The following is a 6,423-nucleotide window of genomic DNA, read 5'->3' on the forward strand; positions in this document are numbered from 1 at the left end:
AACCATCTCCACACTCCACCAATTCTGGCCTCAAACATCTTCTAAACCGGCACCATACACATCCCTCTTTCTTTCACATATCAAGATACAATTCCAAGTCCTCTGCACAAACAAGTCTTCGGACAGCAGCCTAGCACCGCCCATACCACCAATCCAAATCCATTGCCAACTCCACACTCAACCTCACCACACTATTATCTTTCCCATCTCACAAACACCAAACTCATTTCATCATCTGCACCACTTCACCGAGACCACAACACTTCCTCTCCACCATTACATTGTTATCATCGACCGAGAGTGAGGGAGAGGTCGAGCTGCTCCATAAAGCCGAGAGTGAGGAAGGAAGCTGAGAGTTGCGATTCCATTTCTGGTTCTGTCCGCAAGCATCGAAGAGGGAGGAGAGGAGGAGGAGCCGTGAGCAGACTTTCCTCTGCATTTCCCAAGCTCAGCCGGTAGTCATCCAGCTTCCACCATCACCAGCTGCACCCACTACAACCCAACCAGAACCAACTTACCCGTGTTTGAGGAGAAGAGCCGAGAGAAAGGGATAGACTTCAGCGTTCTGTCGAGTGAGTGAGCACCTAGTAAGGTAAATTTCTGGACTATAAAATGGATAACCAGTGGTAATATAAGCAAGCTCTGGACTTGCATGAGAGGACTTTAAGTTCGGATGATGTAATTAGCTAGATGATGAATTGATATTAAGCTACCAGAATCTGGTTTGGAAGAGTAAATGGTTCTGCCGTATGCTAAGCATGTAAATTGTGGGATGATCAGAGGTTGAATTTGTGTTTAATCACCTGAAAACAAAATGATAAAGTCATGCATGTATTGTGGTACAATCGGATGATGAATTCAAGTTATTAGAAAAATTTCTGTTTTGGTTAAATGTCCCTGCCGAGTAGCGGAGTTGGAATCGCAGCTCTAATGTGTTTTCCGGAAATGATTTGAGCATGCATGGGTGATTAACTAATCGAATCTCGGATGATTATTATGATTAGAGTCATGCATGAATTTAATTAGCCTGGATTACTTTGGAAATAAAAATGAAATAGAACTTTTCACATGCAAACTCATCCGAGTGTAGTCTCACCAAGTTCTGGAATTATGAATGTGTTTTGCTGTTGCCGAGCTGATTTTCTGGTCTGGATGTAGCTAATTATCTAAGCAATTGTGCATGTGAGAATTACGGGCAAAATAAAAGGCTTTAACTGAAGAAAATATCGGATGATGAACTAAGGAGCCTAGAAAATTCTGGTTTGATGAAAACCTTCTGCCGAGACTAACTAAGAAATGATTTGCTTAATTTGCTTAAGTATGACAAGCTGTGGTTACAATCTTAACTATCCAAGTGAAGACGAAATGCTTAAGGGCCTGCATGTTGAGTTACATGATTGGACAATGAAACTAGGAACTTGGAAAATAAAATGAAAGCCGAAAAATTGGTTCATGAATGATCATTCGAGAATAGTTGGTAAAATTTCTGGATTTGTGTTAGTTGAGTATAATCGTAGCTTGAACCTGGATTTGATTTGAAAACCTCTACTAGCTAGCTACGTGTTTACATGTCCTAATAGAGTACCAAAAATTCTGTTTTAACCAAAGAAAATTCTGTTTTAGAACCATTGTTAATTCTGGAAATCTTGAGAGAAGCCGTGAGGTTTAAACCTGGAAATTTTGGGGTTTGTAACCATGGTTTAAATTCAACTCTTAAACTGGAAATGTTCATTATCTTGCTATGAGTTTAAATGCTGAATTTGAGTAACTAACACCATGATTAAACCAAGGGAAAAGTTCGAACTAAAGTAGATTGGTTGCTGGAAATTTTGGGTGATAGCCGAAGGGGTATGAACCAGAATTTCAATATCGTTGGAAAATTTCAATTTGTTTCTGGAAATTTATTTTATTTCCTTGGATTATGGTGGCTCAGAATTTCATAAGAGATACAAATTTTAAGATATACAATTTGTTCAGCAATGAACCAATTAGTACATATAAAGCTGAAACCAAAAACGCTAGTATACAATTGCTGGAATTTTCGTTGAGATAGCCGAGAATTGAGTTGAAAAAATTTGCTTGGTTCTTGGAAATTTTTCTTGAAAAATGATGCTTGGAATATGTTGTTTTGGAGCCCTATAAGAAATGTACGCTGGTTTGAATAAAAACTTTTGGTGTGAAAAGAAAAGAAAAAGGAGTTTTCATAAGTGAAAAATGAAACTCCAGATTTTCGGAAGTCCCTGACCAGTCTCGATAAAACGGTTATATCTTGGTGTAGGAAAATCCGTTTAAGGCGCCGTCAGCGGCATTTGAAACTAGAATCATAGATCTTCGCCCTGTAGAAATTTCGTATTTTTACTCCATGTGTACTACTGTCGGTGAATTTTCAAAGTAAACTGTTTGGCATGAATGACCTGTTTCATTTTAAATCTCAACTTGAATTCGGATTGAGACTTTATATTACTAGTGGTTCAAACTCTTGACTGAATTGTGGTTTGACCCTAGGGTGTTCCTGAAATTTTCAAAGGATTAGAGGGTAAGAAGGTACTTGCTAAACGTATGCTTAAGCCTGGCTAGTGAAACAGTTTCTACTCGTATTCCAATGTCCGCAAAAGCTAATGGTCGGCATTATTTTCATCGAAGCATAATGTGTCGAAATTGGTTGATGGTGGGCTCTATGAATTCCCACCCTGCATGGATAACTGAATTGCTGAAATTGTTTAGAAATCTGTGCTACTATTTTGTGAAACTGTGAGTTGATATAAGTACTGATTACCAAGTGCTAAGTATTGACGAAGCCTTGGTAAATTTTCCTGCTTATGCTTAGATATAAATTTGTTGGAACACAGGGCTAAGAATTGACGAGCCCTAGTGTTATTACTGTTTAAATTCTAATTGTGCAATATTGAGGAAATATGATTTTGGATTGGAATCGAAAATGTGAGAAGTTGTACCGACCTTGTGACTCCAAGTAAACGCTTGACTAAGTAAATGAAAAATATTTTGCTTTAAGTCTCGAACGGTACAGATTTAGCATCGTATTGCTAAACATAGTGTCTACTATTTTTGCCTTAGAAACTTGGGCAACATGACTTTTATCCCTTAAGTTAGACTAGCCTTATCAATTTGGGAAAATGATTCTCCCAGACTCAAAACCTTAGTTTTGTTCCAAATTCCTTCCTTCTTTATAAATCGTTTAAGGCTAGTCGGAACTAAGGAAAATTTAAAAGGTGAAACTCGATCACTTTAGTTGTAAACGTAGAAACCTGCTTGGCAAGAAGAAAAAAAACCTTATTTTAGCAACATTTTTCAATAGACCTTACCCTAAAGCCTTAGCAAAGATTTTTGTAGGCACAACCACTCCAATGAACTTTTTTTCTCCAAGGTATACTTTTAGCCTTGATATGAATTATCTTGCCGACTTATTTTAAGAAAATAATAATAGTATTTTCTTCGAGGAAAAGTATTCCAGAAATATTATAAGAAACTATTGTACGGTTCTCCCAAGCTCGATTCCAAGTAAAATATTTTGAGAAAAAGTAAACTAGCAACATGCTAGAAAACTCTACATGTGCAAGCCAAAAGTTCCAATAGAAAACTTATGGCTTAAATTCTGATATTCTAGGATTTTACGAGGACGCGGAACTCGATCCTCAATCCAATATCTGAACTTCACTCTTGGTGAGTGTCCCTGCTTGTTCTATGTTATGTGGTTAGGCGCTTTATCAATTCGCTATGTGATAATTGTCAAAATGCAATAAATGATTTTGATCCATCGAAGTGAGCAGTGTGTACTTTATCGCACTAGCCGTTCGAGTGGTGACATGTGTGAAACATTTTCTAATGAATCTGTGAATCTAAATGTAGTTGCGTCGTTGGGTGAATCCCTCGACATCTGAATCCAACTACCATAACATCTGAATCTGTAGTTGCGTCGTTGGGTGAATCCCTCGACATCTGAACCCAACTACCAAAACGTCGTTGGGTGAATCCCTCGACAAATTTATTACGGGTATATCTCGAGTATACTGCGTCGGTAGATGAAGTTTGGGCCCAAAGCAGAGGTATGAATGGTGACGGGTTAGGATTAAAATAAGTGTATCTACATGGAAACTAAGTAGGGAAAGTTGACGGAGGGTCAACTACGATGGTATCTGATCAAGCGTGGAAAATGGCTCCTGAGAGCCCCTGTATCCTACCTTGTGCTGTTACACGCTTTCCTAACTGTTTCAATTTGATTTAAATTAGTAACCGCTGTTTGATTTATGTGATTGCATGTTTTGGGGCACCACTGAGCTTTAGCTCACCCCACGTTTATTGTTTTCCTTAACAGGTTCTGGAAACTGAAAGCTGGATGCTTACTCATGTTTTCCTTTTGGATTGTATTTGAATATTATAACTTATTATGTGGACTGTAATGTGTTATTTGAGATAATGCACTTTTCCTTTGGATTGCCACTTGAAGCTGGAAAATGTGTAACCTTAATTCGATTACTTAGCTTGTAAGCTGTATTATGGATTTATGCATTTTATCTAAACGGTGCGATGACTTTGTACTTTGGTAAGTAGCACGTAGGACGTTTAAGGGCCTCGACTGGCGATTTTATCATCGCTATCTTTGAAGATACTGTGGCTTTAAGGATGATTCCATTCGAGAAAACTTGTTTTTGTAATAAATTAAGTTATCCTTTGAAAGGATTTTGGCTAGAATGCTTGCGTGAGTCCTGGCGAGAGCTGGGCAGACGGCCCGCCAACCCTTTGGTTCGCCTCAGGGGGAAGTGGGGTCGCCACAGCGCGTGTACGCGCACTATCCTTAGTTGACTTTTGGAGCATTTTGGGCCACACATTATTAAGTTTCTCATGGGTGTATCACACTAGATCAAAACCCTTCAATTCATCATCTAAAGTGGCATGCAACACTCTCATTTTCTTGCTCCAAGAACAGTCGGCCAAAGGAAGGAAAAGAACCAAACTTGCTCCATCATTTTCTACTCCAAATTCTTGCACCAAATCTCAACCAAATCAAACCAAAATTTAACTACACCTAGTTGAGTACTTGGAGATCGTATCTAGCTAAAAGGGGGGAGCCTTTCACGATTTATTTTGAAGCAAGGAGGGCCGAAATTTCTGCTCTTGTACACCAAGTGGAGTAGGTAATGATCAACTCTCAAATTCTTGTTTTATGGAAGTAGAATTTTACGTATAAACTCTTGTATGCTTGTGGGTAGTTTTGTTTATGGTGGATTCTTGTTGTGTGGGCTCTATGAACTCCCACTTTTGATGGAAAGACTGATTTGATGATTGATGATGAAATTAATAGTGGTTTAGTGCTTATATTAGTGGATTAATGTTGTATTGTTGGTAGAAAATCAAAGGAAGCGCTTGGAGCAAAAGTGACCATTTTACCCCTGTCTTGTCCGACCACTTTTGTGCAAAATTTTGAGGTTCTAATGGTTTGATTATGTTGTTTACATGTTATATTAGTTGTGTAAAAAGTTTCATTGAAAAAAAAACTTGATTTGGTCATCCAAATGTTGGATTTACAAAAGCTTAGCCATCTGGAAATTTATCCCGTATTCACCCAGGCAGTGTATTTGTTTTGGCTATATCTTTTTACTCCAATATCGGAATTGAGTGCCGTTTGTAGCACTAGAAACTAAACCTTCCCAAATTTCTAACGGTATAAAATGCACATTCTGTTTCTATTTGAGTGAGCCAAACCATTCATTTGAAATCCACTGTCCTGTTTCGTTGCTTCCTGGAAGGCAGCACATGAGCTGCAAATTGATGCTCATGAATGAGCTATTTATGGACAGATTTTGAAAATGATTTCTTCTGAGAAAATATAGCCTTATGAGTTTATTTTCTAACGCCACCAACCACACTAAATTCTGAGTTGAATTGAGTGATTTATGATCGAAATTCAAAACCGACTTTGTGAACGAAAACAGTGTTTTGGATAGATTTGAAACTAACTACGGTTTGGGACTTGTTATCCAAAGCTTCTTATTGTAAATCATCTATCGAATGTACCTTGAACATATTTTGGACATTTCCTACTGGAATGAACCATGTTTGAGATGTTCCTTGACCAAATATTTGGAAACGGCAAAACAGGAGTTCAAAGGCAGCTTAGCCTTAAAATTTCTTGTGATTTCAACGGTTTTGTTAACCCACTTTTTGTGCTTCTTTATCCATGAAATTTGGTAGAGGAACAACCCTTATATGGTAGTATTATACTGCTAATTTTAGTGTTATTCCGAGACCGTTTCATTGCTCAACTAAATTTCAAAGTTCATAACTTGATTTTGGAAAACCCTTGTTTAACAAGGAAATTTGGGTAACTTTGAGCTACCATATCTTGGTGCTCAAAACTTCAATTCTCATTCCGCTTGTTCCATTTTAAACTTTGATTGCAACTCT

Source organism: Coffea arabica, chromosome 5c (genome assembly GCF_036785885.1).
Source record: "Coffea arabica cultivar ET-39 chromosome 5c, Coffea Arabica ET-39 HiFi, whole genome shotgun sequence".
Lineage (NCBI taxonomy): Eukaryota > Viridiplantae > Streptophyta > Magnoliopsida > Gentianales > Rubiaceae > Coffea > Coffea arabica.